At 49.6% G+C, this 25,805-nt stretch overlaps 1 pseudogene; it reads right to left on the bottom strand.

Moving 5' to 3' along the window:
* The window catches only part of LOC147114113 (uncharacterized), a 92,869-nt pseudogene that overhangs the window by 66,211 nt on the left and 853 nt on the right, over positions 1-25,805 (bottom strand).

Below are 25,805 nucleotides of genomic sequence, written 5' to 3'. Positions count from 1 at the left end.
AGTGAGCCCGAATACTTGCAGCAACCGTGCCTTGATGGTATCATACTTGCCCTCCGCTGGAGGGTACTCGAGGAGGCTGATGATCCACGAGGCGGTGGAGCTTTCGAGTGCCGAGACCACGTAGAGGTATTTAGTTAGATCTGCAATTATGCCTCTCAAAGCGAACTGGGCTTTGACCTGGATGAACCATGAGGTCGTCTGCTGCTCCCAGAACTGCGGTAGCTTCAACGAAACGGCGTTGGCCTCCATGTAGTGTTCTTTTCGCAAAAAACGTTCGCAAAAGACGGGGTTACCAATGTAGGAATTGCCAAATTCCTATCTAAGAACTGAGGTCGACTCAGGTGATCAAACAAACAAGTTTTAATGCAGAACTAACGAGTTTAAACAGTTTGTCGAGATCGATACAGGAGGACCACAAAAACAGGTCTTTGCTGGTCGGAGGCTCCACGAGGACTGCCAGGGCGGTCCCGTGGATGGTGTCATGACATCATCACGTTTCTCCCGCGCTTGGGTGGTCACGTGATTAGTGGCATGACGTCATCGCGTTTACCCGCGCTTTGCCACAGTCTTAAAGGGACCGTGCCCCGTACATGCAAACAGTATGTACAAACACAGAAATCACTAACAGACTGGTACAGGCTTAGGTTGGAGTAAAACCTTGTTAAAGGGAATTATGTACAGTTGCTCAAAGTCCCTCAGTGGCTCTGCCACACCTTTCTATTTTCAAACAATCTTTTGTTTCATGTGGTGATACACTTTAGGGAAATCACTTAAAATCTTGCCATTCTGTTCAATCTAGAGCTGCGTTTCGAACCCCTCATCCTCTCCATCACCAAGACTGCTTACATCCACATGTGCAACACTCGTCTCTACCTAACCTTACCCCCACTGCTGCCAAAACCCTTATCCATGTTTTTAATCACCTATAGTCTTGATTTCTTAAATATCCTCCTGGTTATCCTCCAAATTATCCACTCTCTCAACTCCAACTGTCCAAAAAGTAGTTGCTCATATCCTGCTCTGCACTAAGCCCTAACCGATCAGCCCTGTTCTCAATGGTCGACATTTGGCTCCCTGTCCACCAATGTATTGAAATTAAAATCATTTCAAATCCCTCCATAGCCACACCCCAACCTTCCTCTGCAACATCATTCAGCCTCATTTCTCCTCCTGCACCCTTTAATCCTCCAACTCTGCTTTCTGTGCATCCTCCCCTCCTTTCATGCCTTTCAGCCACAACAGCCCTATTCTCTGAAACTGCAAACCTCTCTAAATTGCCTATAAATCTCATCAATTTCTCTCCCACTCTCTGGTCGTCTATAATGTAGTCCCAATATAGTACTATGGCTTATCATTCCTTAACTCAACCCAGTCAGGCTCCACTGAGCACCACTGTCAATTAAAGCTTTCCTTGTATAGTTATATAATTGTGTCCTTAATTGTTTACGACCACCGCTCCTCTATTTATTCCTTCTCTATCTCTCTTGTAAATTTTACAGTCAGGAATATTTCATTCCCAATCTTGCATCAGCAGAAGCCAAGTTTCCATCAAAGATGTATCATCATGTCCTCTATTTTAATTTCTGTCTCTATTTCACCAACTTTATTGCTAATACTTTTTGCATTTTCATTTGCATATAAACATCACAACATTGACCCTTTCATACTATTCCTTAACCTTTTCCCTTCTATATTTTCTAATTCTTTTCATCACTATCCTTCTCCTGAACCTCTTTCCTAAGGTAGATCTGTGCTAAGGTATGAAGAGTGCCTAATTTTCTAAAGTAACCAAGTACAATTGGGTGTCCTCCTCCTCAAGGCAGTTAGACACTGCCCCCCATAATACTAGAGCCTGTCAACCCACACAGTACTGCTAGATTTTGGCTTCCAAAGCACTTTCTCCAGTCCTCCTGGACTCCGGGACTGCCCTCCTTAGGACATTCCTCTTCACTCCCAGTCTCACAATCTCCTAGACCACTCTCCAGTGCTCCCTGATCCCAAGACCACCCCCCTCCCTCTCATAATGATCCTGGACCCCAGGAGCTGCATCAATAGTTCCAGAGCTTTCCACTCTCAGATCCCAGGAGGATCTTCCAGTGCTCATTATCCTGTAGACTGCCTTTTACGGGACTCTTAAACATCTGGGCTCCCTCTCAGTGCCCTCCGACCCCAAGTACCCCTAAAGTTAGGACTAAACTCTGAGACTTCATTCCAGTACAGTCAGATACAGGGCACCTTTCCCAATGTTCCCAGGGACATCCATAACGCTAATAATACTACTTGGCATAACACTCTTGTTCTTATAGACAGTCAGGCTTACCAAGAACTAATGTTATTATAATTTAGCTTGCTACTTTTTAATATTCATTTTAAATTCATTGCTCCCACAAATAATATAAAATTACCAGTTTTTTTTCTAAAACTTGCTATCTAATTCATTTATCAAACTTCATGTTCAAACTGACGAAACATCACCACACAGCATTATGCACTTCACACAAATGATAACTTCTGTCAAAAACTGCTAAAATGATTAGTAATTGGTTAAATAGTTATAAAGTGTGACTTATCTCGGGGAGATATATCAAAATAGGCAGGGCAGCTAAGTCCTGATGACATCAGCAGGAGGCCCAAACCATCTTCAGGTTTGTGCCTCACTTCAATATGACGGGTGAGCTGTGAGCGCAAATTGTGCTGATATTTGGACATTTGGGTCTTTAAACAAGCACAGGGCCCTCATTTGCATGATTAAATAGACACCCGCTGATGTTAGGCAGGCATGCTGGATGCCTAAAAAAAGGCCCGAACTAAAATGCTGTTGGGTAGACTTCGAGCGCACACTGGGCGGGTAAGTTTGCGACCCACTTTTCGGGTTCAAGTCCTCTTTTTTTCCAGGTAAAACAGAGAGGTGCCCTTTGATATTTCCCTCTATATATTCAAACAGACTACACCAGATTTGAGTGTTTTATTACCAATAAAGCAGTCATTGCAGTTGCTATTTCTTGAATTAGTGGTATTTGAGAGTTAGGAGATTGCCTCTACTAAATGTTTATATTATATCAGCTACCATTCCCTATTGAATACTATCTGAATTGTTCTGTTCTGGTTGTAGAACCCACAGGATCCACCATTTTATCCTTTAGTTCAGGGGTGGTCAACCTTTCACAAACTCAAGAACTGAAAAACTCCGTAACCAGAGCGAGGTGTTCGGCGAGTCGGGCGGAGGCAGCGCAGCGCATCGGGACGCAGCAGCAGCCACGTCGACCCGCTAGAGCACGTCGGCTGGCTGCTCCTCAGCGGGGAAGTATTCCAACTGGGAGGAGGGGAGCCGAGCGTGGCGGCCAGAGGCCGGACCAGAAGCGGGAGAAGCAGGCCCGGGCCGTCGGACCGTGGAGCCGGCGACGGTGAGGTGGAGGCCGTGGCGACCGGAGGGTGTATTCGGCGAGTCGGGCGGAGGCAGCGCAGCGCATTGAGCAGCAGCAACAGCCACGACGACTCGCAGTCCGACTGGGAGGAGGGGAGCCGGGAATGGTGGCCAGAGGGTGAGCGGGAGAAGCAGGCCACCACGCGTGGAGCCGAGCTGGCAACAGTGAGGAGGAGGCCGCGGTGACGAGGAGGACGGAGTGGCTGAGGGACATCGTGCTCCCACTGCCACTGGATGCCAAAGAATTGACTTTCTGAACACGGCACTGTAAAAATAGCTGACATGTCCCTACGGGGAGTAAGCATTCCATTGTACTAGTACATATGGCAAATAAAAATTGAATTGAATTGAATTGGAAAAATAAATTGTATACCAACTGAGTCACAGGTTTTAAAATAACATGCTAATTTGTTACTTTGTAACTACCAGTATACCATGATAGAAATGTTGAAACCTAACCCATCAATCTGACTTTTGATATGCTTTGTTTCCAACTATTGACTTGAAATCTGGTTTGTACCTTCTTATTGCCTCTCCCATCTCAAATTCTTCCTCTTTCCGTTTCAGTCCTCTATTCCCTCTCATTCCTTTCTATTATTCTTTCTCTGCCTGTATCTCTCTCATTCCCTTTCATATTTATTTTCTTCTTCTCTGTCTCTCAATCCCTCTTTCCTTCTCTTTTCTCTATCCACATTCCATGGGGGAGAAATTCAGTTGTTAGCGCCACCCGTTAGCGCCTTAAGAGGACGATAAGTGGGGCGCTAACCAACTAGCGCCCGGGCGCGGCGAGACCTGCGCCTCTCGCAAAATTGAGCGGACATTTTGCGGCGGTGCTAAACAATACCGCCACGATCTCCTGCGCCGGCAGATCGTGATGTCATTCGAGTGCTTAGCGCCCCAGACCAGAAAATGAGTGGCGCCCCCTGCCTTACCGCCTGCCGCTAGCAACGACAGGTTGAGGGGACCGTTATGCTGTCGGAAAGGGACTAGGGGAGCACTATTTAAAGGCGACCACTTCCTGCCTTTTTTTGTCGGTGACATTTTTGCACCGCACATTCAGGGAGAGAGAGACAGACTTCTGGAGAGATTCAACGCTGTGTGAAGGAGTTTTGCAGGTTGGTTTTGATTTGCCCTTCCTTGTATCGATTTAGAAGAGACTATGGGGTCTGCACTCTGAGCTCTTTCCCTGGTTCTCTTCATTGTTCTTTCCAGCAGATTTGAAGTACAGGTCTCTCCAGGCTGAGATTCAGGCCGAGATTCAAGGCTGCAATGAGCAGGATGTGGATGGAGAGCAAGGCAAGATCAACCCTCCCCTTTAAGATAAAAACAGAAAATGCAGGAGAAACTCAGCAGGTCAAGCAGCATCTGCGAAGAGAGAAACAGAGTTAACGTTTCAGGTCGATGACCATTCGTCAGACCTCCCCTTTAAGAATTGGACGGTGGCAGTGTGTCTGTGTTCCATTGCTGACTGAAATCACATGAGCTTCACCAGCGCTGTGAGGTAGCGCCCCGCTCCTCTGGCTTAGCACCTTAAGAGAGGTGTGTAGCACCTGATTTAGCACTCCAATCACCTCCAGGGGCAATAGAGATTAATTTTGCAGTAGGCGGCGATAATTTGCACCAGGCGCTAAACTTTGCACCCAGCCGATAATCGCACCTCAAAATGGGTGATACCGAATTTCGCCCCCCATGTCTCCTTCCCTCTCTTTGATTGCTTGTTTTTCCTTCTTGCTCTCATTCACTTTCTTCCTCTTTCATTTCTATAGTAATCTGGGATGTAATGCTTAAGTTATCCACCAGATGGAGACAAATATTAAGGGATCACATTTACAAGGTTAAAGGTAATGTCCTGGCACACCACTTATTAAGGTAGTGGCATTGCATTCTGGGTATGACTCAGAGGTTGATCCTCCATCTTTGTGATCACACAGTAAGAAATAGAGTGTGTTTGCTGCAGCCTGTAAGAGCTATGTTCTCTGCTAAATCGTATAATTAAACAGTTAAAGTTTTGGTTCCTGAAGTCTGGCTTATCTCAGTTTCTGACCTTACCACTTGGATATCACATTTGGTGACGAGGATGGGATAGATCTCATCTTGAAGAAGGAAAAAGAAAAGAAAAGCACTGAATCAAGGGATCATGGCTGCTATGGTAGGACAGCGCTCTGCTTTTGATGTTCAGACGCAGACCTGGAACGAATACTGTGAGTTGCTGGAGCATTTCTTTGTAGCAAATGATATAGTTGATGTTCAAAAAAGGAGAGCTATTCTGCTCACTTCCGGGGGAAGTCAGACGTATAGTTTAATGAGAAACTTATGCAGTCCTGAAAAGCCTGGAGACGTACCATTTACTGAATTAGTGAACTTGCTAAAGGAACATTTCAATCCCAGACCGAGTGAGATTGTACAGCATTTCAAATTTAATTCACGGAACAGGAAACCGGGAGAGACTGTATTGGATTATGTAGTAGTGTTGAGAAAACTGGCACATGATTGCAATTACGGGAACAGTTTGAAAGACATGCTGAGTGATAGGCTTGTTTGCGGGATAATGGATGCTCGAATGCAGAGGAGATTATTGTCCGAGACTGGGCTTACGTATGAAAAAGCATTGGAACTTGCTCAAGCTATAGAGACAGCTAACCGAGATGTAAAAGAAATACAAGGTTCAGACTGGGCTACTATGAGACAAGTTGCAGGTCCACTGGTGCACAAGTTAAATATGAGTCAGAAACCACAACGTGAGCAGGTAAAGGCATGTTATAGATGCAATGGAGATCACCTGGCGAGGGTATGCAGGTTTTTGGAGGAAAAGTGCCACAAGTGTGGGAAAAAAGGACATATAAAATGGGGAGGAATACAAACCTAAAGGGGGAGAGAAGCAAAACCTAGTAAGAGAAGTGAAAAAACAGGGAGCACATCACATCAGCGGAGAAGCTGCGAAAGAAGACGACATGTTCATATTGCATAGTATGGTAGAGGACATTCCAAAAGTGGACCCTATCACTTTGCAACTGATAGTAAATGACTCTAAGGTGAACTTTAAGGTGGATACAGGATGTGGTGTTACCATAATGAACAGGGAGGAGTACTCAAAATTGTGGAACCGTGCAAAAGTTCCAGAGTTAAAGTTTTGCTCTATGCAGCTTAAAACATATACCGGTGAATGAGTGGCGACATTGGGTACAGCTACTGTAACTGTGAAACACAGGGACACCATGGAACAGCTACCTGTAGTTGTAGTACTGGGTTCTGGACCAAACTTGTTAGGTCGGGGCTGGATACTAGAACTTAAATTAGATTGGGGAGCAATAAATCAACTAGAGGGAGGCAAACAATTGTCTTTGCAAGACGTGTTGATTGAACATGAGAACGTGTTCAAGGAAGAACTTGGAACATTTAGTGGCCCCCCAGCTAAGAATTATGTCGACAAGGAGGCACTGCCAAGGTTTTTTAAACAACTACCTGTGCCGTATGCCATGAAACCGAAGGTAGAGGCTGAGCTTGACCGTCTTTTGAGAGAGAACATTCTGGAACCCATAAAATGTTCAGAATGGGCAGCTCCCATTGTACCTGTTTGGTAAGAATCTGTGGAGATTATAAATTGACAGTAAATAGGGTGTCTAAACTTGAACAGTAACCTATTCCTAAAACTGAGGATCTTTTTGCAAACCTGGCTGGAGGGAAGAAATTCACGAAGCTGGATATGAGTCATACATACTTGCAGATTACACTAGATGAGGAATCCAAGAAGTATGTAACCATAAATACACACAAGGGTTTGTTTACCTATAACCGCTTGCCATTCGGCATCTCATCTAGTCCAGTTATCTTCCAGAGGACTATCGAGGGTGTACTGCAAGGGATTCCACATGTTTCAATCTATCTGGATGACATTCTGGTGACGGGAAGAACTGACCAGGAGCATCTGAGCACTCTGAGAGAGGTACTACAAAGATTGAATAAGGCTGGGTTACGGCTCAAGAGGAGTAAGTTCACTTTCCTGGAGAATGAGGCCATGTTCCTGGGACACAGAGTGGACGCCACCGGGCTCCATCCAATCAAGGAGAAGGTACAAGCACTGCAGGAGGCCCCAGCTCCTACAAATGTGACTGAGTTAAAAGCTTACCTGGGACTGCTAAACTATTATAACAGGTTTTTACCAAACTTGGCAACTGTGTTAGCACCTCTTCACAAACTACTGCGCAAGGAGACACAGTGGCAGTGGAAAGAGGAACAGAGGGTTTCATTTGAACAGTCCAAGAAACTGATGCTGTCCTCGGATGTGCTGGTTCACTATAATGCAGCGAAAGACATCATTCTCTCTTGTGATGCTTCACCTTACGGGGTGGGGGCAGTTCTTTCACACAGCTTGGAAGATGGAACAGAAAGACCGATAGGGTTTATGTCTCGAACTCTAACCCCAGCGGAAAAAACTATTCCCAGTTAGATAAATAGGGATTAGCAGTAATTTTTGGGTTACAGAGGTTTCACAAGTACATATATGGCAGGAAATTCACCATATGCACCGATCATAAACCTCTTCTATCTCTTTTTAATGAGATGAAAGCAGTATCACAGATGGTGTCACCCCGGATCCAGAGGTGGGCAGTGACGTTAAGGGCATATGAGTATGTCATCGTTTACAAGGCGGGCAAGTACCATGGGAACGCAGATGCCTTGAGCCGTCTTCCACTACCAGGTACACCTATCCGTGCAGCTCCAGAGGACAGAGTTTTGATGTTGGAGGACACGGACACGGCAATTGTGACCGCAGAACAAGTAAGGACATGGACAGGTAAAGATCCAGCACTGTCTAGAGTCCGAGAATATGTAATGAGGGGTTGGCCACAACATCCGGAAGGGACTGATTTCATACCTTACAGTGTCAGGAAGACAGAGATGAGTGTGCAGGATGGTTGCGTGTTGTGGGGAGCTCGAGTGATTATTCCACAGCCAGCACGACAGTCTATCCTAGTGCAACTGCATCAGTGTCATCCTGGAGTTTCGCGTATGAAAGCATTGGCAAGGAGTTACTTGTGGTGGCCAAAGCTAGATGAGGAGATAGAAAATCTTGTCAAGACATGCAGCACTTGTCAAGTACACAGGAAGGCACCATCAGAGGCTCCACTCCACCCCTAGGAGTGGCCGGATAAACCATGAAGAAGATTACATGTAGATTATGCGGGTCCATTCATGGGAAAGATGTTCCTCATAATCATTGATGCACATTCCAAATGGATGGATGTGTATCCTGTAAATTCTGCTTCATCTACTGTTACTATAGACTGCCTGCGTAGGAGTTTTAGTAATCAAGGGATACCGGAGATCGCAGTAAGTGACAATGCCACGTGTTTTGTGAGTACAGAAACAAAAGAGTTCACGAGAAACAATGGCATAGTGCACGTGACTTCAGCTCCATATCATCCGTCTTCAAATGGACTTGCGGAGAGAGCCATACAAACATTTAAGAAGATGATGAAAAAAAGTGCGGAAGGGAGTTTGGCAGCAAAAATGTCACGAGTTCTGTTCAGCTACAGAATAACACCTCAATCTACCACAGGACTCTCTCCTGCTGAGTTATTGTTAGGACATCGACTACGCTCCACTCTTGACCTGGTTCACCCAGATCTAAAAAGGAAGGTGGAAAACCGACAAATCAAACAAAAGGAGAACCATGACAGAAGGACAAAGAGCCGCAGTTTTGGAGAAGGAGATGCGGTCCTTACCAGGAATTTCAGTTATGGTCCAAAATGGATTCCTGGCATCATAGACTCAATGACCGGTCCAGTTTCATATACGGTCATGGTGGGAACTGGTCAGGTAGTACGCAGACATGTGGATCAGATACTGACCAGACAAAGGGAAATCGAACTGGAGGTTCCAGAGGAAATGTTGGAGGACAAGTTGGTCCCCAGTTATCCAAATGCATTGGTGGTACCAACACCACGAACAGAGCCAGTTATACCTGGACCCCTTCGTCAAGAGGAAACCATCGTAGCAGAGTCAGATACTCTGAGTACTGCTCAGGAGCAGCAGGTGGCTACACCACAACCAAGCAGGGACTTGACTGTAAGACGTTCACCAAGCCCTCACAAGCCGCCAGGGAGATTGATCACAACCTGCTAGATTAGTTCAGTATGGACTATCGTTAAAGGAGTTCCCTTATGGACTTTTTAAGAATGTTGTTAAAAAATTATTGTAAACATAAGAGGGGGGGGGATATGGTAATCTGGGTTATAATGCTTAAGTTATCCACCAGATGGAGACAAATATTAAGGGATCACATTTACAAGGTTTAAGGTAATGTCCTGGCACACCACTTGTTAAGGTAGTGGCATTGCATTCTGGGTATGACTCAGAGGTTGATCTTTGTGATTGCACAGTAAGAAATAGAGGCCTAGAAATTGGGTTTTGGCGCAGCCAGGGCTTTAGCGCCGGAAGTTAGTGCCGGCGCTAAGTCCCCCTGCGCGCGCCAAAAATTCAGTAGCGCCGCGCCCAAATGGCTACCGGCGCTACTGGAGGGTTTCAGCGCCTCCCAATGGGCGCTACCTGCCCCATTGCGGTGCTGTTCCGGCGCTGCGGCGCCCGATGCGGTGCGGCAGGCTGGGGAAGTGCAGGCCTCCTCCTTCCGTTAAGGAGGAGCTGCCTGCACCCGACCGCTGGCCGTTGACGGCTGAATAAAAATGAGCCCGGCACCTCGGAGAAGTGCCGGGCTCGCGGCCCACATGCATCTGTGCCGCGGGGGGGTCTTGGAGGAGTCCGGGGAGGGAGGTGCGGGCAGGCGGCCGCCGGGGAAGCGGCCGGCCGCCGCGCGACCTTAATGCGCCGGCGCTAACTTCAGCAAGGCACCTTTTACAGAACGTTGCTTGCGGCTGCCACGGGCGAGGCGGCCGCAACTCAATTTTGGAGTTCGGGCAGGTTACCACGGCAACCGGGACGCTGCGCACACCGATGACGTCATCGGTGCCGGCGCAGCGCTACCGGTGCAACGCCGCTTTAGGGCCCCACTCAATTTTTCAAATGGCCATAACTCTGGCGCTAGTCCCTCTAGCGCCTCAAAAGTGGCGCTAAGGCTAGTGAATTTCTAGGCCATGTTCTCTGCTAAATCGTATAATTAAACAGTTAAAGTTTTGGTTCCTGAAGTCTGGCTTATCTCAGTTTCTGACCTTACCACTCGGATATCACAATTTCCCTGCTCCTTATCACCGTCCTTCCCTCTCTCATATATAGTTACCAGCATCAGCTCTTTGCCAAATAGCACCTTCACTCCATGCAACATCATCTGGCCTCTTTTCTGCCACAGAAGACTGAGAAACTGGAGGTTTGTGCTTCTGTCAAGAGCAGCAGTGTCATTCTCTTTTGCTGGGTTCCAGACTGGTATATTATTATTTAAGAACTGAGTGGAGTAGATTTTGACTTTGTGTGATAGTGTAAAACAGGTGATAGCGTGTCAGCAGCCCGTTTTACATCTTTCCCCATTTTCACTTACATTTCTGTTTGCGCAAAGTCAAAGTCAAAATCCAGTCCCAATCCCCCGCTCTATCCTAACCTTTCACAAACTGAAGAACTGGAAAAAGAAATTGTATACCAACTGAGCCACATGCTAGTTTGTCCCTTTGTAACTACCAGCCACAATGCACCACCTGGAATCTCTGTAAGCTGTAACCAGACAACCTTGGGTGAGAAAGAGATTACCATGGTTGAATAGGCTGCAGTTAGCCATGGTCGAATAGGCTGCAGTTAGCCTGGGAACCAAGGTTAGGTGCAGTTACCATTGTGCTAGAATGTTATAACATCTGTCATAACATTCCAGCCATGTCATTCTGTGCCGTAAGACTCTATGGCCGTGAATTTCTCAGCGCTCAGAGGGCAGGTTCGGAGGCAGGTCAGTTGTTAAATCCAAAATGATTGACAGCGGGTTCAGAATCTGCCGCTAACCCGCCTCCATGCCACTTTCCAAAGTGTCGGATCGACGCCTTCACAGCTGACCCAACACCAAGCGGTGGGAGAGATATTTAAGGTTGTTAACAGCTTGCTAACTCCTTGTTAAATGTTATTTTGCCAGGGTAATTCCATTTTCACACATTTTCAACGTGTTTCATGCCATTTGGCAACCACGCCAGCTGACTGTGTCGGGTTTTCCAATGAGCTGAATAGTTCACAGCTGCAATTGCTGCATATAAACTTACCTATCACTTCAGTTCAATTTAAAATGGCCGAAGTGGCTAAATTCATGATTTTGAGGAGACCTTTGATATGTATTGAGGATATGAGCTTGTGCTGTGAACTCTATATGCACTGTCACCTCCTCGGAATAAGGTCTCTCCCCATTGACTTACTCCTGATAACATCTCATCCTAAACTGCCAGATATAACAGCAGAATGGGAATCATTTATACTCTCTCAACCTGGTCCTCAAATTCAGAAGAGGATCATCTGCGGCAGCAGCAGAACCAGGCACAGCAGCAGCACCAAGAACAAGAGTGCCAACCTTCTCCTCAGCCGTCGGATGCTGCACAGGGCAGAGGCCATCAGGGCTTGGCTGGCCCGCATCACAGGAGATACCCCCAACACAGGGTCTACAGGCAGAGGATGAGCTTCCTCAACATGACTGAGCAGCAGTGCCAAAGGTGGCCGAGACTTTCGCGAGAGGTAGTCGCAGACATCTGCACAATGCTGGACCAAGACTTACAGCCCAGAGGAGTGGGTGGACACGCCTTACCAGTGGCTGTCAAAGTCACTACCACCCTCAACTTCTTTGCGTCAGGCTCCTTCCAGGGATCAGCAGCAGACATTAGTGTCATCTCCCGGTCGGCCGCCCACAGATGCATCACGCAAGTTACTGATTCCCTCTTTGCAAAGTCCGCCAATTACATTCACTTTTCAACTGACGAAGCAAGTGTTACCACACGGGCACTAGGCTTTCTCAATATGGCCGGCTTTCCACGGGTGTGTTAGATCCGTATATCTTGATGTTGTGTATCCTTCAATAATTAGACAAGAGACTGCAGGGAACAATCAACAGGTGTTTACTGGATGAGGGTTGCTCTAAAACTAACTATACAGATCCCTACTCAGGGTTTATATACAGGTGTGGTCACTGCCGGTACTACAGTATACAGGAGCTGTAAAAAGTAGTTCTCCCCTTAAAGGTACATACACTACAATTCCTCCCCTTTTAGATTAACAGTACCATAACATTCATTTAACAATTAAATATCAACTAATTACAATTAACACTTTTAACATGCAACATTAACTGAAAATGTCTATTTATAAATTCAGTCTTTGGGGAGGCTTCCTGATCCTTTCTGGATAGCGCCTTTCCTGAGTGTCTTGCTCTTGGTGCGGAGGCGATTCTGGCCCCCTGTCGTCGGTTGGTTCATCAGCTTCCGATGCTACTGTTTCTGGGGTAGATGCTACCTGTATGTTGGGTTCATCACCAGGTACGCGAGACATGGGGTTGACTCGTTCCTGTGACTCTAGGATCTGGTCAACATGGCGTCTCACAATGTTCTCCCCAACATCCACTGTGTACATTAGTGGCCCCTGCCATGTGCATATCGTTCCTGGTTGCCATTTCCCTGTTCGGTAGTCGCGGGCCAAGACTGGTTGCCCTACATTGTCGGCTTCTCATTGATGTGCTGGAATTGCTTATTCTCAACATCTCTTCGTACATTTGGTCTGAGCAAATCCAGACGAGATCTCAACCTTCGGTTAAAGAACATCATGGCCGGGGTCTGGTTGGTGACTGCATGTGTCACATTTCTGTAAGCTAACAGGAAATTGTCCACCTTATGCTGCAGTGGAATGTCGTCATCGCACATGGCCCTTACTGCTTTTTTAAAGGTTTGTATGAACCTCTCAACCAATCCATTTGTGGCTGGATGATACGGGGCAGATGTGTAATGCCTTACCCCATTCCTTCTCATAAATCTTCGAAACTCTTCGGACACAAACTGTGGTCCGGTATCAGAGCAAATCTGCTCTGGCAAGCCGTTCCTGGCAAATATGGTCCGTAGGACTGCAATAGTTTTCTCCGTGGTGGCGGAGGACATTTTGATCACCTCAGGCCATTTCGAGTGCGCATCCACGGCTATTAAAAACATTGAGTCCATGAATGGACCAGCAAAATCAATATGCACCCGTTGCCATGGAGATGAGGGCCACTCCCATGGGTGTAGAGGGGCATGTGGTGGTGCATTTTGGACCTTCTGGCATCCTGAGCAGCTCTTTGTCAGGTCCTCGATTTGCTGATCGATCCCTGGCCACCACACATAAGCCCTAGCAAGGCTTTTCATTTTCACCCCTCCCAGATGGCCTTCGTGAAGCTCATTGAGCACTCTCTCCCTTAACTTGGGTGGAATTACCACTCGGGATCCACACATCAAGGTCCCCTGGCATACTGACAGCTGTTCTCTTCTGGATGAGAATGCTGGCAACAGTGAGTCACCATGTGTTGGCCATCCCTTCACCGTCAAGTCATATACCCGAGACCGTGTCGGGTCATTTCGGGTCTCCTTCTCTATATCAGCGTTAGTTACTGGTAAGCGTTCAATTATAGTCGAATAAAATATTTTGACAGGGTCCACTGCTGGTGCTTCCTCCGCAGTAGGCAATGGCAGACGTGATAGCCCATCAGCGTTTCCATGCTGTTTTGTGCCCTTATACTCGATTTCATATTTGTTCGCCCCTAGAAAAAGGGACCATCTTTGTAGCCGTTGCGCAGTCATCACCGGAACGCCCTTCTTTAGATTAAAGATGGAGACAAGTGGTTGGTGGTCAGTCAGCAAGGTGAACTTCTGCCCGTGCAGATAGTGGTTGAACTTTTTCACTCCCCACACTAGGCTGAGGGCCTGCCTGTCAATCTGGGCGTAGTTACGCTCGGCTGAGGTTAGTGACCGAGACGCAAAGGCTACTGGCCTCTCCGAGCCGTCCGGGAATTTGTGCGACAGCACCGCTCCAATGCCATAGGGTGATGCATCACACGCCAACAGAATTGGTAGTGCTGGGTTGAAATGAGCCAACACCTCTTTTGATGTGACCAATTCTTTGCACTTCTGGAAAGCTCGTTTACATTCGTCATTCCACTTCCATGGTACCCCCGTTTGCAGTAGGGTGTTCAGTGGGTGTAGTACTGTAGACAAATTCGGCAAGAACTTATGGTAGTAGTTCACCAGCCCGAGGAACGACCTCAGTTGTGACACATTTTCCGGTGCTGGAGCCTTGACTACTGCCTCAATCTTTTCAGGGGACTTATGTAACCCCTCTTCATCAATAACGTGGCCACAATACGAGATCTGCTTCTGGAAAAACTCGCATTTGTGGCGGTTAACTCGGAGCCCATATTCCTTCACTCTAGTGAGCACCTGCTCCAGGTTGGCGAGCTGATCACTGTCATTTTCGCCCGTGACCAGGATGTCGTCCAAATAACACTGGGTCCCTGGAATCCCTTGCAGGACTTGATCCATTGCCCTTTGCCAAATAGCCGGAGCTGATGCTACCCGGAACACCAGCCGGTTGTATTGGTAGAGACCTTTATGAGTGTTGATCGTGAGGTATTGTTTCGAGGCTTCTTCTACCTCCATTTGCAGGCACGCCTGGGCCAGATCAATCTTAGTGAAGCGTTTCCCTCCAGATAGTGAGGCAAAAATATCTTCAATCCGCGGAAGCAGATATTGTACAGTGTGAAGGATTGGGTTCACTGTCACCTTAAAGTCCCCACAGATGCAAACCTTCTTTGGTTCCCCAGGCGTATTACTCAACGACCTCTTCATTACAGGAACGATGGGTGTAGCCCACTCGCTCCAGTCCACTTTGGACAGTACTCCTGAACGTTCCGAACCTTCCAGCTCTGTTTCGACGGCTGGGCGGATCGCATAAGGTACCGGTCTGGCCTTAAAAAACTTTGGGCTTGCATTTTCCTCTATTTTGATCGTCGCTGTTATGCCTTTTAGTGTTCCGAGTCCCTCCTGGAACACTTCTTGTGCGTCAGTTAGCATTTTTGACAGTCGTCCAGGTGTGACGTCGTCATCCTTTTTGGCATCTACAGTCAGTACTTGTATGGAATGCCAATCTAGCTGTATCTTCCGGATCCATTCACGTCCTAGTAGTGGTGGTCCTCCATCTGGCAATACATATAGGTCCATTTTTGGTGTTTCCTTGCCGTTATATATAACGTTCACCCTTATTTTTCCTTTGGGGTAGACTTTTTGCCCCGTGTACGTCTTCAAGACAATATCTGTATCTCTCAAGGGTATATGTGAGAATAGCCGCTTGTAGTCCCTTCGGTTTATGACTGTTAGGGCTGATCCTGTGTCCAATTCCATTGTCACTTGGACTCCGGCTATCTTGAGCGTGACCCAGATAGTTTGGTGATCCTCCGTTTTGATCACATTATGTAGTTTCAGACAACCCAGCTCCTTGCTTCCAGAGTCTGTATCACTTTTCTGTTCGTCTGCACTACTCTCCGTCACCTTATGTACCTTCTTGTACTTCTCCTGTGGAGATTTCTTGCTGCTGGTTTTCTTTTCCGACCTGCAGACTCTTGCTATGTGTCCTACTTTTCCACACTGTCTGAACACTTGGTCCTTGAACCAGCAATCCTTATGGTCGTGTGTTGTTCTGCCGCAGCGATAGCACTTCACTGTTCCGTATGACATTTCATTTGTGCCATATTCTTGCGGTCTCCATTGTATCTCTGCCGCGCCCCATGCTGCTGCTTCGTGTGATACTGCCATGCTGAAAGCCTTGTCCAGCGTAAGATCCTTTTCTGATAGAAGCCGTTTCTGGGTTCCTTCACTTTGAAGCCCACACACAAATTGTCCCTTAAAGTATCTGCTAGGCCCGTTCCAAACTGGCAGTGTTTCGATAGCTTGCGCAGTTCCGTTAAAATCTCAGCATTACTTTCATCTTTATGCTGGTTCCTTTTGTGAAACTTAAATCTTTCCGCTATCAGCAGCGGTGTGGGGTCTAAGTGGTCCTGTAGGATTGAAACTATGTTTTGAAAATCCTTTTCCACTGGCATCTCTGGGGTTACTAGGTTTCGCAGTAAGCCATACGTTTTTTCACCCATTGAATTCAACAATACCAGCACTTTCCTGTCATCTGGCACTTCATTCGCCTTGCAGTACACTTCTATGCATTCGACACATGTCGTCCAATCTTCGACTTCATTGTCGAATGCTGTGACACTGCCACTCTTCGGCATCCCTGGGTGTGGTTAGACTGGCTCAAAATGGCGTCTCCCGCGCTCTCCCTTCTTCTCCGCTGCGGCTCAAAATGGCGTCTCCCGCGCTTTCCTTTCTTCCCCGCTGACGCTGCTCGGCCCTTGAACACCGGCTGCACTCTGCGCGTTTTCCTGCGCGCCTCTCTCTCTCATTGACGCTGCTCGGCCCTTGAACACCGGCTACGCTCTGCTCTCTCTCATTGATGCCGCTCGGTCCTGAACACCGGCTGCGCCCTGTGCGCTCTACCCTCTCTCTTCTCCCATTGATGCCGCTCGGTCCTGAACACTGGCTGCGCCCTGTGCGCTCTACCCTCTCTCTTCTCCCGTCGACGCTGCTCGGCCTTTTTCTGTGCCGTTGGTCGGCTCTAGCCGCCGCTGTCCGGGAAGGGTCTGCACCGTACCTGTTGCCAGCCCATTTCGCTGGACCACCGTGACTGGAGAACCAAGCCCAGCTCTCAACAGCCTCCCCTGCGATGCTCAAGTCTCCGCTGGATGGTCGATGCCCGTGCTTCTGGACTCGGCCTTCTTCTTTCACTGTTCTCCAGGAGCGAATCCCTGGGAGGTGATGCAGAGTTGCAGGTAGGTTTGAATCTTCTCGTCGCCAATGTTAGATCCGTGTATCTTGATGTTGTGTATCCTTCAATAATTAGACAAGAGACTGCAGGGAACAATCAACAGGTGTTTACTGGATGAGGGTTACTCTAAAACTAACTATACAGATCCCTACTCAGGGTTTATATACAGGTGTGGTCACTGCCGGTACTACAGTATACAGGAGCTGTAAAAAGTTGTTCTTGTTGAGATACCACGGCAAACGTGGGAGCCGAGACCAGAGCTAGTAAAACACAACTGCTTTTATTCTACCTCATGGCAAAGAGAAACTGGAAAAGCCCGCGCATCCACTTAAATACTCCCCAGACAGGAAGTGCTCCCGGCAGCCTGTCCCTGCGGGAAACAAGTTGCTGGAGGAAAGGGCCCCCGGCTGGGGGCGTCTGCTTAAACTGTCCGTGCCGCCGTGAGCGGATTATGTCCAGTGGTGGCGTGTCGCCACAGAGCTCCCCCCAGAATCCGCTTAGGAGGAGTGGACGAGTCGTGACGGTGGTCTGATGGTTCTGCCGTAGTGGCTCTGAGTGGTCGCTGGTCTAGTTGGTGGGGCCGGGCGGTTCACCGCCGGCTGTGCTGGCTTGCTGGCGGGACGGCCTCTAGTTGGAGGCCGGGCCACAGCGACCTGTTCCCCTGGTTTTGTGTGTGCTGGTTTGAGCCGGTCGATGGAGACTGTGTCGACCCTGTCGCCGAGTCGCAGCTTGAAGACCTTGTCCCCGGTTTGTAGTACCTCGTACGGTCCGTCGTACGGGGGTCGCAGGGGCCCGCGGTGCGTGTCGTGTCGCACGAAGACGAAGCGCGCCTGCTGTAAATTTGGCGGGACGTGAGGTGCAAGTTCGCCGTGTCGGTTGACCGGAAGTGCGGTGAACTGCTGAGCGGAAGAGAAAGAGTTGAGCTGCTGCTGTTCGGCCGACCAAGGCGTGGTAGCCTCCGGAAAGAATTCGCCTGGGACGCGCAGCAGTTGTCCGCAGACTAACTCTGCTGCCGAGCACTGGAGGTCTTCCTTGACTGTGGTGCGTAGGCCTAGTAGCACCCACGGTTGGCGGTCAGTCCAGGTACTGTCCTGCAGGCCGGTGCGGAGTGAGGCCTTGAGTGACCTGTGGAAGCGTTCACAAAGCCCGTTGGCCTGCGGGTGGTACGCCGTGGTTCGGTGGAGCATCACCCCGAGGTTGCGTGCTGTGGCCGTCCAGAGTTCGGAGGTGAACTGGGCGCCTCTGTCGGAGGTTATGTCAGCCGGTACGCCGAACCTCGCAACCCAGGTGTTAACGAACGCCCTGGCAATGTCGGCTGTGGTGGTGGAGGTCAGCGGCACTGCCTCAGGCCAGCGTGTGTAGCGGTCGACCATCGTGAGGAGATAAATTTGGCCTTGCGATGGCGGCAGAGGACCGACGATGTCGATGTGTACGTGGTCGAAGCGGCGGCTGGGTACCTCGAAGTCTCCCAGGGGTGCTTTTGTGTGCAGCTGTACCTTAGCCCGTTGGCAGGCGAGGCAGGAGGTGGCCCAAGTCCGAACATCTTTGCTGAGGCCGCGCCAGATGAAGCGCTGGGAGAGGAGTTTGATGGATGCACGGGAACCCGGGTGGGAGAGCCCGTGGAGCGCGTCGAAGATGCGGCGGCGCCAGGTTGCAGGGACGACCGGCCTGGGTTGGCCGAGCGAGACGTCGCAAGTGATTGCCGTGGCTTCGGGCCTGTGCGCGACCTTGGTTAAGCGTAGCCCTGGCAGGCTGGTAGCCGCCGAGAGGAGGTCTGGGTCCGTGAGCTGGGCCACTGCTAGTTGCGCGTAGTCGACCGCGAGGTGATTCGCGCAGATGGCAGGACGGGAAAGGCAGTCGGCGACAACATTGTCTCTACCGGAGACATGCTGGATGTCCGTAGTAAACTCGGGCACGGCCGCGAGCTGGCGTTGCTGCCTAGCGGACCAGGGTTCGGTGTGCTTGGCCATCGCGTATGTGAGCGGCTTGTGGTCCACGTACGCGGTGAAGGGGCGGCCTTCCAGGAGGAACCTGAAATGGCGGACCGACAGGTGGAGCACGAGAAGCTCGCGGTCGAAAGTGGAGTATTTGACCTCTGGGGGGCGCAGTTGGCGGCTGTAGAAGGCAAGTGGCTGCCACGCGCCATTGACCCACTGCTCGAACACGGCACCGACCGTGTGGTCGGAGGCGTAGGTGGTGAGCATGACCCAGGCGTCGGCCCTCGGGTGCGCGAGCAGGGTGGCATCGGCGAGCGCGTTTTTGGTGGCGTCGAAGGCGGCTGACGTGTCAGCGGTCCAGGCTACGTCCATCTTGCCGGATTTACCTCGGAGGGAGTCGTATAGGGGCTTCATGAGGGCTGCAGCTCTGGGGATGAACCTGTTGTAGAAGTTCACCATCCCGAGGAACTCCTGGAGGCCCTTGATGGTTGTGGGGCGGGGGAATTGCTGGACGGCCTGCACCTTGTTGGGCAGGGGGACGGCCCCAGCAGGGGTGACGTGGTGACCGAGAAAATCGATCTCGGTTAGGCCGAATTGGCACTTCGACGGGCTGAGGATGAGCCCGTGTTGGGCTAGGCGCCCGAACAGGATGTGAAGGTGTTCGAGGTGTTCCTGTTTGGAGGAGCTGGCCACGAGAATGTCGTCTAGATAGACGATTAGGAAGTTCAGGTCCCGGAGGACTGAGTCCATAAGGCGCTGGAAAGCGTGGGCTGCATTCTTGAGGCCGAAGGGCATCCTCAGGAACTCGAACAGGCCGAATGGGGTGATGACGGCCATTTTGGGGATGTCCGCGGGGTGTACGGAGACTTGGTGGTAACCGCGCACCAGGTCGACCTTGGAAAAGACGGTTCGTCCGGCCAGCCGGGCCGAGAAGTCCTGGATGTGTGGCACTGGGTATCGGTCGGGGGTGGTGGCGTCGTTGAGGCGGCGGTAGTCCCCGCAAGGGCGCCAGCCTCCGCCGGGCTTGGGGGCGATGTGGAGGGGCGAGGCCCAAGGGCTGCTGGAGCGGCGGATGATACCGAGTTGTTCCATGGTGGTGAACTCGGCCCGCGCGATTTCCAGCTTGGCCGGGTTGAGTCTGCGGGCGTGGGCAGAAACTGGGGGGCTGGTGGTGGGGATATAGTGCTCCACACCGTGTTTGGCGGCTTTGGCCGAAAAGGTCGGGTTAGTGAGGGCGGGAAACTCAGCTAGGAGTGCCGAGTAGTCGTCCGTGGCTCTGGCGAGGCAGTAGGTCGTCAGGCCAGCCGAACGGGCCGGGGTGAATGCGCCGGGGATGGGGGCCATAGTGTTGATGTCGACGAGGCGGTGCCTCGGAATGTCGACAAGGAGGCCGTGGGCGCGTAGGAAGTCGGCGCCGATGAGTGGGCAGAGGACCTTGGCTGTGAGGAACTCCCAGCGGTAGCGGCGGCCCGCGAGGTCGAGCGTGACCATGCGGGTGCCATATGTGCGGATGTCAGAGCCATTGGCTGCGGCCAGCGTGATACCCCGTGTGCCGTGTTGGATTTCGAGGGCGGAGGCGGGGGTGATGCTGTGCTGGGCCCCTGTGTCGCACAGAAATCGGCGGTTGGTTCTGTCGTTGGTGACGTACAGTAGAGGCCCCTTTTGCCCCGCGGCCATCGCGGGGGCCGGTGCGGGGGGGGGTTTGAAAGTACATGGTGGCGTGCAGCGTTGGGCCCTAGCGCCAAAACGGGTGTGGTAGTAGCAGTGACCCGGAGTGGTAGGGCGGTCGGGCCTAGTGGGCCGGGAAGCCCGCGTGGTCGTTGCCGTGAGGTCGGGCGCAACGTCGCGAGTGGACTGTGCAGAGAGCAGCCGGTCGGCCTTTTCAGCTATGTCATTCAGGTCTGTGGAGCCAGACTCCACAATGAGCGGGCGGATGCTGGCGGGGAGCTGCCGAATGAAAAGCGTGCGAAAGAGGGCGCCGGTGTTTTTGTCATCCGAGAGGGACAGCATGTGGGAAAGCAGATCCGAGGGTGAAGCATCACCAAGGCCGGGGAGGTCAAGGAGTTGGCAGTTGCGCTGGTAAGAGGACGTTTGAAATTTTTTAAGGAGCGCAGCCTTCAGATGTTCGTACTTGCCTTCCGGTGGTGGATCCTGCAGCGCTGCCCAAACCTTGGGGGCTGTGGCGTAGGTGAGAGAGGAGACGAGGTAGTCGTACTTTGTGGCGTCGACTGTAATGTGTTTCAGCCGGAATCTGGACTCAGCTTGAACAAACCAGGCTTCAGCCAGGTTCTCCCAAAAGTCCAGTAGTTTTACCGTGACTGCGTTTGTTTCCGCCATGCTAGCTTAGGATTCGTCCTGAGCGTCGGGGTCACCAGTGTTGAGATACCGCGGCAAACGTGGGAGCCAAGACCAGAGCTAGTAAAACACAACTGCTTTTATTCTACCTCATGGCAAAGAGAAACTGGAAAAGCCCGCGCATCCACTTAAATACTCCCCAGACAGGAAGTGCTCCCGGCAGCCTGTCCCTGCGGGAAACAAGTTGCTGGAGGAAAGGGCCCCCGGCTGGGGGCGTCTGCTTAAACTGTCCGTGCCGCTGTGAGCGGATTATGTCCAGTGGTGGCGTGTCGCCACATTCTCCCCTTAAAGGTACACACACTACAGGGTGCAGGGCATCATCGACTGCACCCATGTGGCCATCAGGGCACCCCATAACAACCCAGCTGTATTTGTGAACCGCAAGGGCTTCCACTCCCTTAACATGCAGCTGGTGTGTAACCACAGGAAGAGCATCATGCATGTGTGCGCCAAGTACCCTGGCAGCTGCCATGACTCTTACATCCTGCACCAGTCCACTGTGCCTTTGCACTTCGCTCCTCCAAACGATCTTTCAGGATGGCTCCTTGGAGACAAGGACTGACCCCTGAAGACGTGACAAATGACGCTGATGAAGAGGCCATCAAACGGGTCTGAGGAGTGCTACAATCAGAGCCACATTTCCACCACAAATGTCATTGAGCAGACAATAGGGTAGCTGAAAATGTGCTTCAGATGCCTGGACAGATCTGGTGGAGCCCTACAACATGCACCAGTCAGGGTCTTGCGAATCATCGTCGTCTGCTGTGCCCTGCAAAACATCACACTGCAACGGGGATTAGCGCTGCCTGAGGAACACATTGCACAGCCTCTTCAGAGGAGGAGGAGGAGGAAGAGCCGAATGAGGTTGCAGATGAGGAACAGCTGGAGGAGGCGGCTGACCCAGTGCAACCAGCATGTGAGCACATTGCTGCCTGTGATGCCAGGGATGGCCTTATCCATGCCAGATTCAACTAACTTTAGGCATCACTGACATGTGGCTGCCACTTGCACGTGAGGGTTCGCTTGACCCCACTTCCACACCATACAGCATCCCTCCAATGAACTGTGCATTCCTAACCGTTTCACCACCATTGCTTCAGATGAAAGGTGCCCTCACCCCTCGCTGTGCCACCTCCACTTGTTAGCACACTTAGTGCAATGCTTTGAAACATCCACATGACATCACTTTAATACAATAAAATAAAAGAACACAAACGTTACACTGATTTATATGAAACCACCCAAGTGACTACCCTTGTGACTATTTGTGTGTTAGCTTTCTCTTACGCATGCTTCTTCATGGTGCTTCCCCTGTGGCTTCAGCAGATGCGGAGGCAGCCTGCTCACTTCCCTGCTGCGCCTGCTTAGACGCCTTTGGCGACCGTCCTCTGGGCCGTGGAGCCGGTGAGGGCCCCGCCAAAGTCTACTCCTCCTGCGGCTATGCAGGAGCAGACTCAGCTATCTCTGTTGGGGGAGGCATCTGGGGCTCTGACCGAGGGGTTGGCAATGGGATGGCAGTGTGAGCGCTTGGAGAGGAGCCCCCACTTCCATTTCCCGTTCCACCACCATCCCTCTCATGGGCCACCCATACTTCTCTGCCAGCAAGCAGCTGGAGAGCACCTTGTTGCACATCAGTGAGGCCATGACGACCCGTCTCTGTGCTGACATTCCTCATAATGGGGACGTCCATGAACCTCTGGTTTCTCTCCTTGATAGATGCCCATCTATCCTCCATAGCTGACCATCTATTTAGAAGTGTTACCATGTTCTCCTGAGCCTGGTGATTTATGTCCTCCATGGAGGTTGCCATCCTTTCCATGGCGGGACCTACATTTGCCGGAGCCTGCACCATGGCGCTGCTCATGTTTGAGATGGACTCCTCCATTCCCTGCATACTCGCAGTCACTGAGGTTGTGAACCCAGTCAGAGCCTCCTGCACTTGTTCCTGAAGCTCCAGCACCGCTCTCTCTAGATGGCCCCCAAGGCTCAGCGTCTGCATGCAGCTCAGCAAAGCTAGGAGTGTCCTCCGACGAGGATTCTCCACCACTGTCACTGTTTCCACTTGTGAGTTCTGAGACGCCAGGTGACAACACTACTCTATCTCGCATAGGATCCACCGAGGTGTGCGTCTCTGCGCTGGTGCTGGGTGCACTCATTCCTGCTGATGCTGCTCCCTCAGAATCTGGAGGATCCTCTGAGGAGTCCTCCTGCATTTCCTCCTGGACAGTAGGGAAGGGAGCTCTTGATGGTCCTGTGGGAGAGTAAAGACATGATTTAGACATGTGATATGTAGATTGCAAACACATTCCCTTGTGCAAGTCATTAGCACTCAATCTCTAGGAACATCAGATCCCATATCAGTCACTCCTGAATGCCAAATCAGATATTTGGAAAATATTTCTGTCACCAGATTGTTCGGCTGAGCCCGTCTCTCCGTCCCCCACTTCAAGCTCCTCAGCACCTCCAACAACGTCCAGAGCTGCCTCCTCAGCATGGGTTAGCTGCACCACGGATGGTGGTCCTCCTCCTGTTCTCTCCCTCTTATTGTGGGATCTCTTTTCCTGCAATGAGGGACAGAAGTGCAATCTTAGTGAGAGTGCTGGAATGAGTGTAAAGAATGGATAGGATAGATGTTTGGAGGGAGACTATGATGGAGTGAGGTGCCAATACCAATTTCCCTCCTTATGAGTTGTTATTTGTCATCATGGTGTAACACTGAGAGTGAGTGTGAGGGTGCATAGAAAGATGGGGATGTGATTGTGTACATACAGGGAGAGGGATGGGTAATGGTGCTAAGGGTGTTGGGGTAAGTTAGCATGTGCAGATTAGGGCTGGCAATGCAGATTGATGGAGATGTGAAGACAGGCACAGCAGAATGAAGTTAAGTGTGCTGTTATACTCACTTTTGCTGAACATAGTGTGACGGAATAAGCCATATTTCAAGAGATACACCAAAATATGAACAGAATTCTGATATTTATTAATACATGATATACTGGGTTTAAAAATCTAAAACCTCAGAGACACAAGCTGTAAACAGAAATACAGGCTTCTGAGATAAAGATCAGTTGTTAACAAAGTTGTGAGCTTTGAAATGGGAATTGATTGTTAATGCTAATACAAAGGCCCTATTGAAATAGCAGTTTGGCGCTTCCGAAGGGTCTGTGGTTTGGAACCAACACAATGAAATGACCCAAGTAAAGTGTTAAGAACTAACACGTGAAACAGAAACACAGAATATTAAAAAACCATGTGCCTTTGAAAAGATGACATCAAGTAAAAGAAACACCTGCTGGTCAGATAGTTTTTATGTTAAACTTGGAAGACAGGAAACATAAGATTAAATATGCAACCAATTGAGATAGCTAGAAATGCATGAACCACCCTAGTTGAAGTGTCTTTAATTTACATATAGTAAATATGATACCTGCAGAACACTTTGAAGATATGACTTCAATAGATGCACCAAGTAATTACATTGTTTTTGTATTGAACTTGGAACAGCGCGGAGTCACAACATCTGCAAATAACTAGTAAAGGTGGTTTTAGAATTGAATGGAAAATCTTCGATAAGAATGGCATCAAATAAAGACTACTGTCATATTGTTTTTATGATGGTTTTTGGAACACCTAAAGGTAGAGACATAATTATGCATGCAGCAGCTAAATTGACAATAAAATCAGTAAGAATTCAACAGAGAAAATAAATAAGCTTACATCAGCAGGAAACTTCAAAGGATAAACCACTAAAAAAAGAGTATAAAAGATAGAGCTTTCCAGATGAAAAGTCAGAAGTCGCTGAATGGGCAAGCATTTCTCAACTTCACAAGCACGCTCTGTAAGTTGTAACTTTGAGTCTTGGATAATCAAGGTATTTGATTTTGGTGGATGTTCTGGATTTAGAGATAAGTAAGAAATGTAGAAATGTAACGAAGTAAAGATTTGAGAATAAGCATCTCTGAGAAATAAGAAATGTAAGCTATTTGCATTTTGAATTGTTAATGTTGCGACTGACTCAACAACTGTTAGCTGAATGTCGGCTCTTAAATAAATCTATATATTTTTAGAATTGTCTCACAGAGTATTTCTGTATAAACTCGCGAACCCAATTTCTGTACACTCTTTTGTAAGGATTTGCAGAATTCTGGGGATATTCCAGACCCTCATAATATCCGGAAGGTTACAGTCTAGTTAAACTTATTAAAAGTGCTATCCGGAGGACGGTAACATCTTCAGTCATTCCTTTCCTTTAGGGAGCGATAGCCTGAACCTTTAGACCCATTTAA

The sequence above is a fragment of the Somniosus microcephalus genome, chromosome 8, assembly GCF_052327205.1.
Source record: "Somniosus microcephalus isolate GS21.2 chromosome 8, FLI_Smic_1.0, whole genome shotgun sequence".
NCBI classification, from domain to species: domain Eukaryota; kingdom Metazoa; phylum Chordata; class Chondrichthyes; order Squaliformes; family Somniosidae; genus Somniosus; species Somniosus microcephalus.
Note: the sequence above shows the minus strand (reverse complement) of the source record. Positions and strands in the feature narration are given on the sequence as shown.